Raw genomic sequence first — 12,064 nt, 5'->3', positions numbered from 1 at the left:
CATGAGCTGACAGAATCTACGTTTAGGTAGGAACCACCATATCCAGGGGTCTGGACCTTTTTGTAGTCAGAGCCATCAAAGTAGCAGACTAAGCTAGCAGACATTAGCATTGAGAAGAAACTGATACCTGGAGCCTACTTTTGGGTCTGGTCAAGTGATAACAAAATAATATGACATTGTTGTCAGACTGACGCCTGCTCAACAATGACCAAACACCGCCTTATGGCATTGTGGGAAATTTCTGCTTGGCCCGTGTCCATCAATACACACAAAGAAATTTCTCCAGAGTCAGTCACACCAGTGGTAAAAACACTAAAGTGCTGTCAAGGAGAAACAGGATACGACCAAACACACACACAAGTTACAGAGAGAGAACTCTCCCAGAAGGAACCACTCAAAGGAGAACCATGGACATCATCAGGCTGTATGACCTCATCAATATGAGACAGGTGGATAGGAAACAAGCTCAGAGATGTCAGAAACATGAGATCCAAGTGCTGAGAAAGCTTCAACTGGTGAGGTTCCAGAACCAAGAGCGAGGTGGAGCCTGCATCACCTACTGGGAGCTTTTTGTCAAAGGTTCAACTTTGATTTGAATGCTTTTGGAGAGACAACATGCAGGGAGGGAATTTGGTGATGAAGAACAAGTTCCTCTCAGCTTTAAATGGAGTTTTCAGGAGTCAAACAGACACTCCTCTGATCCGTTGTCAGATGTGTTCTCATTGCACCACAGCCCTACAGGTTGAGGGTTCTGATCCTAGTCAGACACATTCACTATGATGCTGCTGAGCCTGAAGGTAGGATGAATAAAGGAGTGTCTGAGAGAGCTTCAACAGACAAACTGTCCAGTTTAACAACAAATACTAGTCAGTATTCATGTTGCTGCCGTGACCCGGATTCAAACCAGGGTTGCTGCAGCCACAACACAGAGTACTGACCACAATAGGATCACGGCCTCCTGGAGGCTGAGGTTTGAGCTTCTATGTCTTTGTCTCATTGAGAGATCAAAGACAATTTGTGTCCACAAAGAAATCATTGAGGAATCAAAGTGAGATCAAAGAAAGAATTCTAAGATCAAACACAAAACTCTGAGATCAAAGGTTGAAGTTCCCAAGGTTCAGTTTTAGCTCAGACCCTCTTTAATATCTGTATACTGCCACTTGTCATCAGGAGACTCAGTATAAACTTCCACAGTTCTGCTGATGTCACATAGCTGTACATCGCCGTGTCTCCTGATGACTTCCTCCACGTCACCTGTTGATGTGACAGGACTCGACCAAACGTCATGTTTTGATGAAGAGGGTGTGAGCCTGAGTTGGCTCAGTAGAGACAACTGGACAGCAGCAGGACAGAACAGAGACTCTCCACAATGACAGGAGACAGGAAACAGGTTTGGACCATCTGGGCTCCACCCACTTGTATTTATTGAAGGAAATTATACAAATCAACAAAGTGGAAACATTGGTTTTGCCAGTGGGTTTAAATCATGATTGATATGTTAGTGTTTGTTCATCCATTTATTTGTCCAAGAGAAGAAGAAGTGACTCTGAGTCAAACTGGAGTCCTTTGAGGTCTGGCATCTCAAGAAGGAGGAGCATTCAGGCTGAGGTCATCATAACAGTCAGGATGTGCTGACTCATCATTAGTGGGAATCTCAGTGTCTATGTTGTGTAGTGAGGGACAGCACTGTTGCTGTGGCCTGATATGTAGATGAAGGAATCAATGAGACACCATGAAGACAGACAGCATTGCTGGACAACACCTTCTTTTATTACTTCAGCATTGGCAAGAACTGGAAGCATCAGCAGAACCACCGCAGAAAAAGAACACTTTTTTTTACAGATTTTTCACGTCACCAAGCACTCTATGAGCTAAACTGCCCCCTTCTGGCTTAACTACGCATGTACAGGTGAAACAATTAAACTCTTACCAAAAATAACAGAAAATCATGGAGCTCATTATGACATCACACTAACTACTTTCACTCCAGAAATCAGGTCATGACATCATAAAGAAGAATAGAAGTCTCTTCCTCACAGGTGTCACAGAACAAAATCTCTCCAACACTAAACAGTAGTGAGAGAGCAAAGCTGGTAAGAAGACAAGACTGTTGGAGGAGGAAACCTCTCAATGTTCCAGAGGTGTTTCAGTGGAAGACATCACATTTGGGAGGGAGGTTCTTGACATTTTCATCCATTTTTATTTTGGTCAGATGAACACATCATGAGCTCTACTTGGACAGAATACGCCTTCAAACAGGCAGGGGTGCTGAGGCTCAGAGACCAACAGTTGAACAACATCAGAGCTCATCAGAACAAAGACCAAGGTGTCTGTTTTCATTTCAAAAGATTTGTTGTCAGTGAGTCTATTATATTTTTCATCAACACCTGAATGAAGGATGGTTTCATGAAAAACTGTCATTTTTTTAACGAAAGCTGAGAAAAACACAGTTTTGTCAAAGAAGTGGTTTTCCAGCATCAAACTGGACTTCATTTTGTTTCCATCTCTCATTTGGTGACTTCAAATGTTCACTGTAAAAATCCAGCCTACTAATCAGGAGGAGGCCCAGTATTGGACCATGAGCTGATCTCTGCTATGCTGGTAGATGGGAACTTGTTTAAAGTTGATTTTGTGATTATTTTTCATCAAAATGTGCTCAGACGGCTCCTCAACAGTTCTGATGATGAACAGAACCTCTGTCCTCATGGGTCATGTGACAGGATGTGACCTCTACATGAGCCAGAAGCAGTGAACGCACCCCCGCACAGCAGAACATGTTCACTTGACCTGCTCTGGCTACTTGTGGTTAGCTTGCTGCTAACAAAAGTGGGTACAAAAATGGAATCATGGTCCCTTCAGACTTTCCATCAGTTTTATTCTGTCAGTGGAACGCGTCAGTTTGGGCTGTAGAGACTAAAACAATCAATCCAATGTTTTGCAGCCACTTCTTCTTGGATGTTTATGGGAAAAAAGTATTTTGGGGCCACAGTGCATCACGTGGTGGATGGGGGAGGAGCATCCAAATCTGAGGAGACGTTTCCATTGGATGGAAAATGAGTTGACACCACTGAGGGAAGGATGAGTCCTCAAATGTTTGGATTGTTTTAACAGGAAGAGAAAAAAAGAAAAACCGGGAGTCTGATGTAAAAACACTGGAAAAGTTTTTGGTTTGTCATGTGTGGAGAGATAAATGAGCCATGACCACAGAGATGCAGGATCAGAACTGAGAACATGGAGTTTTCATTTCAGGGACCTTCAATAACCTTTGATCTATCTGATAAAACAGGCCAGAACTGAGACTTGACCTTGAGAACAGAGATGGACGATCATGAAAACATGAGGAAAACTACAAGACTGCAATGAGGAGACGTCCTGTTGCTTGAAACATCATCACGGTGAAAGCAGAAGAAGCCTGGAGCTCAGTTGTGGCGGCGCTGCAGTCACACGTTCGTGGTGTCTTGGTGGTGAACTCCAGCCTCTTCATCAACCAAGCCTTCCTCTGTAGCATCACCAGCGTTGAGTTCAATGTTCTCCTGGTGTCCTGCCTGCTGCTCCATTTTGGCCTGGAAGACATGACAGCTCAGACCTCCAGTTGCTGCTGAAACAACTGCTCATAGCCAAGGACTACGAAGCTACGTCGTGTTACCTTGAAGTAGCAGTAGAAGAAGACAGCACATGACCCCAGGATCAGATGGTGGATGAACGCTCTGATGATGAAATCACTTAAAGGCACTGAAAAACATTTAGAATCATCACATTTGATCAATGACATCACCACTGACCACCACAGACATGTTGATGGTTGAAGGTTCTTGATGGAAGGCTGCATGTTAAAGGAACACGCTAACTTTTAGGAGAAGTCTCTGATTGTCCATCATCCCCAGAGCCAGACTAGAAGATGGAGACCCTTCTCTAGGAGCTGAGACTCATGCTAGTTAGCTTAGCACAATGAATGGTAGGAGGTGGGAAGTGTTAGCATAAAAGTCCCAAACAGTCGTTGCCTGTGGAAGGAACTGAAAAAAAACAAAATAGAAGTTTTAATATAAACAGACAGAAAATGTTGTTATTTCATGTGTTTTCACATAAAACAGACACCCCCTATTTTTTGAATTTATTCCACCTGACCAGTAGGTGGAGCTCTGACGCTTACGTGGGTTAGGCTGAGAGATTTTTCCCACAGGCCCAACGAAGCCTCAGAAATCAAACGGACTTGAGAAGACGTTCATCCATCGTTTCTCTCTTCATTGATCCTCAGTCTTCATCCTGGGTATCACATGTAGCGTCCAGATACCCCTCAGTCTGGAGCCGCTACACCTGCATTCATATATCTGGGCTTGTGGATCACTTTTAACAGACATTCTAATTTTAGAATCAGACACATAGCTGGGACTACTTTCCTGACTGGGAGCAGTGATTTGGCCACCAAAACCAAATGTTTGTTGGAGCAGGAGAGCGACTGCTGCTACTGATCATGGCCGACATTGGAAGAGAGGAGGAGGAGGAGGAGGAGGACTGCAGGACAAACCAACATCATGATCCTGAGACAGTTGATGCTAACACTTCCCACTCACTACCATTCATTATGCTAAGCTAACTCATGGTCTGCTGGTCTCTGCTGGTCTCAGCTCCCTCATGGACACACAGAACATGTAATTACAACATTCTTGGTTTGATTTCACCAACGTGTTGAACCTCATGCAGTTTCCTCTCTCTTTGTTTCCTGTTTGTTCAAACTGTCCAGTTCAAGTCTGGGGCCTCTTGCAACGAGATCGTTTCCTGTCAGGTTCGTTCTGACACTGAGTTTGAAGTGGGACCTTCACGTGAGCAAATGATAGGACGAACAAATGTTTCTGGAGAAACTATTAACACTTGCTAACACTTCCCAACCGCTACGATTCAATGTGCTAAGCTAACTAGCGAGGGTCTCAGCTCCCTAGAGGAGAGTCTCTGTCTCCTTGTCTGGTTCTGGGGATGATGGACAAGAAGCATATTTCCCAGAAGGTTGGTGGATTCATTTAACACAGACTATTTTTACACGTCCGCCATCGTTCCACTGTTATTCTGAAAATGACAACAGTCCAGATTTAATCAGGATTCTAGAAAGAGTTTATTCTGGGTGGGTTTTCAAAACTGAGCATTTCTCAATGAAAACGTAGGACAGACCAATATTATTTAGGTTTGAGGCTTTTCTGTCATGAATGAACTTCAGGAGGAATTAAAACTGTAGAGTCTCACAGTGTGAGACACTTTAACTGGACGGGAGACAAACAAATGACAAGTCAAGTCAGTTTTATCTATATTGCGCCAAATCACAACAAAAGTTATCTCATGACACTTTACAGGTGTCTGCTTTCTGAATTGTACCAAGGTGCTTGTTTCCTTGGACTTATAGATTTCTTTTTTAACGGGGCATTTGAGTCCAAAGTTGTTCTTAAGGAGCCTGTTGGACTATCAAGAAAATGATCAATTTGACAGTGAACTTTAGCTCCGCCCTTCATCTCTCAGACTAGCCTAGCTAGTTAGAATTAGCTAGCTGGACTATTTTCCATAGTCATGTAAAAAGCTTCATCAGAATGTTGTCATTTTCAGGCTAAAAACAAGAAGCAGGAGAACAGAGGAGTAGAAAGTGCATGTAAATGTAGTCAGGGTCACATTCTTCTGTCTGACTCCAGCTGGTCCTGTTGTCACCTGCTATGATGAGGTGGAGCTCCTGGCTCTCAGAGGAGAAGTGATGGGGGAAAACATGGGACAGGTGATAAACACATTTGTAGTTCCCTCGGTGGGTGTGGTCTGCTGCTGAGAACAGGAACTGGGCGGAGAACTTGAGCGCTGGTAGGGTGTAGTTCTGTGCCGTGCTGGAGGTGGAGAAGATGAGCTGGAACAGGCCTCCTGGGTACTGTGGTTCAACAGAGCAACTGATGGTGAAGTTGGAGCCCCGGAGCAGCAGAGTCTCCTGCTGCCTCACCTCAGAGACGCCGTCAGTGAAGGCAGAGAAGGAGATGTTTGGCTGGACCAGCAAATCTGTGGAGGGGGGGGCAGAAGAAAGGCTGAATCAGCAGATGTGCTGGTGTCATCGAGGAAGCAGCAGCTTGTTTGGAATGTCCAGTTTTACCTGAGCACACCACCATCAGACTGGTAGCACTATGAACTTCATCAGTCTCCACTACACACTCCCGCAGTCCAGATGCTGACTGGACACAAGAAGACCTGATCCACCACACAGGCCTGAATAGCGAGTCCCTTCTTTTATTTGTCAAAGCAGCAGAGCCACAATTCATCCGTCTACACACTGCAGAGGCAGACTGGTGGAGCCATTCAGGACCCCAGGGGCCGCTGGTCTCCACTCTCCCTGGTGTTTGATCTCCAGGGTCCCAGCACAGCGACTGGGCTCTCCCACCATCCTGACTCCATCAGGCTCTGAGCAGACACAGGAATCATGAGTGGTAGAAGTAAAGCAGTGAGATGAAGCAGATCTATGACCTTCACCTGAGCAGACGAGGCCAACGCTTTTCCCAGGTAAGCAGGTCTTCCTCACTGAGCCAGACCTTCCACAGTTTAGCAGAGCAGATTCATCTCCACCACACTGGAACTTTGCTGCCATGACTGGGGTCTCCATGTCTGTATATGGGCCCCCGTGGAGGAGGGACGGAGCCCCACACCCCAACTCTCTACACACCACCTCTGCATCCTGCAGGCCAAAATCCTCCTCACACACAGAGGACCATGACTGGTTAGACTTCACCTCCAGTCTGCCTGAGCACAGACTGGACCCCCCCACCAGCCTGACAGACTCTGTGGAGACATCAGGAAATCATCATTCTAATATTCACCCATTTTTCTCAGCTACTAATCCTGCTTAAACTCATCGGAAAAAACAAGAACCATGAAACTTCCCTTCCTGACTCACCTTCCTCTTGTTATTGCTTGATGAGGCTGAACCCCCAAAACACACACACACACACACACACACAACACACACACACACACACACACACACACACACACACACACACACACACACACACACACACACACACACACTCGTATTTGAGACAACTTGGTCTCTCTGCTTAAAGTGAAACATCTGGATTCCGTATTTCACATCATCAACATGACCCTCATCAAATTCAGGATCTCATCATTGTCAGAATAACAGAGGAATATTTGTGTTCATGTAAACAGCCAAAGACAACTTGTCCTGGATCTCAGTCACATGACTGTTAGTGTCAATAATGTTACCTGAGCAGGTGATTTCCTGGATGGTGGAACCAGAAGAGTTCCATGATCTCACACACTCCTTCAGTGTTGATGTAGACTGAACACACTCAGAGTTGATGAACCACATGAGTCGTTCTGAGGACTCGTCTCTCTGCTGTGTTGAGACAGCAGAACCACAGTCCAGCCATCTACATATCACAGCTGTTTCCTTCAGGGTCCAGGACCGGTCTGTCTCTGCTTCTCTCCACTCTCCCAGGTGTTTCACCTCCAGTCTACCAGCACAGTGGTTTGCTCCTCCCACCAACCTGACATCATCAGCATCTGAGCAGAGACAAGAGCATCATTAATACATGAATATGCAACAGGACGGACGAGGACCTGAACCAAAGCTGCACCTGAGCAGATGAGTCCAACTGATTTGCCAGTTGAGCAGGTGTTTCCAGACCCTGAGCGTCCACAGTCCAGGAGGGAAGATTCATGGCCCTCACACTGGAACACCTGAGTCCAGAATGGAGACTCTGCTGGTCCAAAAAGTCCCCCCTCCAGGACTGAAGGTGTCCCACATCTCAGCTCTCCACACAGCACCTCTGCATCCCGCATGTCAAAGTCCTCTTCACACACTGAGGACCACAGCTGGTTAGATTTCACCTCCAGTCTGCCAGAGCAAAGGTTCGACCCGTCCACCAGCCTGACAGACTCTGAAAAAGACAACAAGAGGCAGATTCATGATGAGAATGAATTCATGTCAACATGAACTCACCTGTTCATGCCTCTGACATGTTAACTAGCAAACCCTGTAAATGAGACAGGAAGACACAAATTTCCAAGGAATTTATCCTCCTTGAAATAATTCATGTGATCCAACAGGGCTGGTTCTAGACAGTCACATATAAGGGGGCAGATGGAAATGTGAAGGGGGCAAAGGGTGGCAACACATGTGGGAAAATGGTGTGGTGGCGGTGTTGGGGGGGGGGGTAGGTGGTTCTCTGGATAACTGATATTATCATGTAGTTTGATTGCTCTTTATCAGACCTTTACCCTAAGACCGGTCCCACTTGGTCCAACTTGTCCCACCTGAAGGCTAAGCTTCTGCTGGTGTAACTCTTCAGGTCACTGAGGCCCACAAACCCCCTGACCCTGATGAGGTGGCAATACCTCGGGGCAAAATAAAAAAAAAGAAAACAAAAACAAAAACAAAAAACAAAAAAACATTTCTTAGGATGACAACAACTAAATCTTGACATCTACCTTCATTGGATGGCCTGTATCAAATATATTCAAACCCAACAATAACACTTATCATGATTGCCAATATCAACAAAACTAAAAGGGTAGGCCAGGTTATTAAAGAAAAATCCCTTCACCAAGTCTTGAAAAACAAAACCGATCAATAGAAAATAAATAAATAAATAAAATAAAGAATAAAATAAAACATTCATCCAGATCTTGACAACCAACAACATTGAAGGTCTTTGTTGGCTCCATGCAGCAGACCAGCTCACTGTGGTGCTTGTGGGATCCAGAAAGAAACACTTCTCTTACAGAGTCAAACAGTGAGAAGAACAATGGGCTGGTCCTCAGTTGACTCTACAAATACAGATGTGCGTGCAGCTGAGTGACAGGGAGATGAGAGGAAGCTGAGACTGTATCACGCACCTTTTTTTGCATTTTTTCCGCTACTGCAGATAATTTTGTCAACTCATAATATATCAATTTTGTCTGTATATCAAAATGTTTTTTTTTTAACTTCTAAAATTTTGATTTGAGGGGGCAGTGCATTTGTTTGAGACAGATCTTGCTTCCCCATAGAGCCGCCCTGATGATCTTATATCATCTAATATCCCACATGTGTCAATCAGAGAACACAACTGGAATCTCTGGTTTTCATCACCTTCTGGACCCTTGCAAAATTGAGCACTGGTTATGTCACGATCCCTGTCTCGTGCTTCCTGTTTTATTTTGTAGTCATGTCCTGTCTTCCTGACCTCCCTCCTGTGATTCCCTCATGTGTCTCACCTGGTTGATTGCACCACCTGTGTCTTGTTTCCCCTCTCATTTTTAACCCGTGTGTTTTCCCCTGTTAGGTTGTTGGGTCATTGTTGTTGTTGTCGTTGTTGATGATGTCGCTGTCGTCGCTGATTGTTCTGTCTTGTAGACTGTCAAGTTCATCAGTCACCGGTCAAGCCTCCAGCCTCACGTCTTGTCTCCGCCCTCACACCACGTCTCCGCCCTCACGCCACGTCTCAAGCCTTCGCCCTCACGCCACGTCCAGCCCCCAGTCACCCAGCTTCAATAAACCTCTTTTGTGCACCTCCCAAAATTGTCTGCATTTGGGTCTCCCACACAATCCTCAACCCTAAACCCTAACATGTTACCAAAAGGAAAGAAAATTGCCTTGTGATTGGAAGGTTGCTGGTTCAATCCTCAGGATTTGCAGGAAGAAGCAGTGTAAATGACTCTAATGTCGGTCCATTTCTGAGGGAAAATTTCCCGTGGGCTTTTATTTTGTTAAGGCAATTCTCAGGAGTTGAGGCTTCTATATTGAAGAGCATCCAGTTAAGTTCCTGCACATCTGGCAGGCAGCATTTTGAAGCTCCTGGCTGGAACTGGAACAAGGAACTGTGTTTCATTTGTTTGATGTCAATTTATGGGAATCAATGAACTTGATTGAGTGTTGAGATGAAGGCTATGCTAACAGGAGCTTCTCTCACAACTGTTTCTCAGTCTTGTTAGCTTCTCTACCTCACCACATGAGCACACTATGGGTGAACATGACTAATTTTTGTGGTTCGTTGTTGTGAAGATTGTTTATGTTGCAGATCTGACGTTTAAAAAAAGAGCTAATTTCATTTATCTGTCTTTTAGCACTTGAGGGTTTTTCCTGAAGAAAAGGATGAAACAGACAGTAAATTATGTTAAAATCCTACTGAGTGCTGAACAGATTAAAAAGCTACTGGAAACATCAGTGCACTTCACCTTTGTCTCACCAGGATTGAGCTACAAGCAGCACTGCTGCCTCCCTCATGAACACCACTGAGGTGCCCTTGAGCAAGGCCCTCAGTAGGTGAACTGAGCAGCTTGATTTGGTTTTTGTGAACATTATCAGAGTGATGCTGCAAATGTGAGTCACTCAGGGAGTTTCTTCTGGTTAAATAAATGTTAAAAATGGAATATCATCATTGTCAGAATAATAGAAGAATATTTGTGTTCATGTAAACAGCCAAAGACAACTTGTCCTGGATCTCAGTCACATGACTGTTAGTGTCAATAATGTTACCTGAGCAGGTGATTTCCAGGATGGTGAAACCAGGAGAGTTCCATGATCTCACACACTCCTTCAGTGTTGATGTAGACTGAACACACTCAGAGTCGATGAACCACACGAGTCGTTCTGAGGACTCGTCTCTCTGCTGTGTTGAGACAGCAGAACCACAGTCCAGCCATCTACATATCACAGCTGTTTCCTTCAGGGTCCAGGACCGGTCTGTCTCTGCTTCTCTCCACTCTGCCAGGTGTTTCACCTCCAGTCTACCAGCACAGTGGTTTGCTCCTCCCACCAACCTGACATCATCAGCATCTGAGCAGAGACAAGAGCATCATTAATACATGAATATGCAACAGGATGGAGGAGGACCTGAACCAAAGCTCCACCTGAGCAGATGAGTCCAACTGATTTGCCAGGTGAGCAGGTGTTTCCAGACCCTGAGCGTCCACAGTCCAGGAGGGAAGATTCATGGCCCTCACACTGGAACACCTGAGCCCAGAATGGAGACTCTGCTGGTCCAAAAAGTCCCCCCTCCAGGACTGAAGGTGTCCCACATCTCAGCTCTCCACACAGCACCTCTGCATCCTGCATGTCAAAGTCCTCTTCACACACTGAGGACCACAGCTGGTTAGATTTCACCTCCAGTCTGCCAGAGCAAAGGTCCGACCCGTCCACCAGCCTGACAGACTCTGAAAAAGACAACAAGAGGCAGATTCATGATGAGAATGAATTCATGTTAACATGAACTCACCTGTTCATGCCTCTGACATGTTAACTAGCAAATCCTGTAAATGAGACAGGAAAAAAGATTTCCTAGGAATTTATCCTCCTTGGAAAAATTCATGTGATTGTTGAAACTGGGAAACAATATTCCTGCTCATTTCTCACTGAACCTAATATCCCAGGATTTAATATCCCACATTTCTAAATCAGAGAACTCAACTGGAATCTCTGGTTTACATCAGCATCTTGACCACATAGAGAAGTGAACTTGTGATGGGAGGGTTGTCAGTTCAATCATCAAGAGAGGCAGGAAGAAGGAGTGGAAATGAATCTGATAGGCTGTTATTGGGGTTAAACTCTGTGAGCTTTTATTTTCTTAAGGCCTTTTTTAGTAGAGGCTCCTCACATGTAGGAATCATTCAAAATTTTGAAGCGCCAAGTTGGAATGAGAACAAGGTCTTCTGTCATTGTTCTGTTTGATGCCATGTTCTGTGTTTTGGGTGGGGTTTTTGTATCTGTGTGTTGAGGTAAAGGCTATGCTGACATCAGTCAAGTCAAGTCACTTTTATTTGTATTGAGCCAAATCACAACAAAAGTTATCTCATGACACTTTACAAGTACAGCAGGTCCAGCACCAAACTTCTTCAATGAATCTACACCCAACAATTCTCCATCAGCAGGCACAAAAGCAGTGACAAAAGCCTTCCTTTTAACAGGCAGGAACGTCGAGCAGATCCAGGCTCAACAGGAACGGCCTTCTGCTTTGAATAGCAGGGGGAAAGAGAGCAGGAGAGCAGGACAAGACAGAAAAGGGAGGAAGACAGATAAACAGAAGGAAAGAGAGGGACAGATGTAAAG

The sequence above is a fragment of the Aulostomus chinensis genome, chromosome 4 (genome assembly GCF_037954235.1).
Source record: "Aulostomus chinensis isolate RoL2024-O1b breed Wild chromosome 4, RoL_Achi_v1.0, whole genome shotgun sequence".
Classification (NCBI taxonomy): domain Eukaryota; kingdom Metazoa; phylum Chordata; class Actinopteri; order Syngnathiformes; family Aulostomidae; genus Aulostomus; species Aulostomus chinensis.
The sequence above is the reverse complement of the archived record's forward strand: the minus strand, read 5'-3'. Positions refer to the sequence as shown.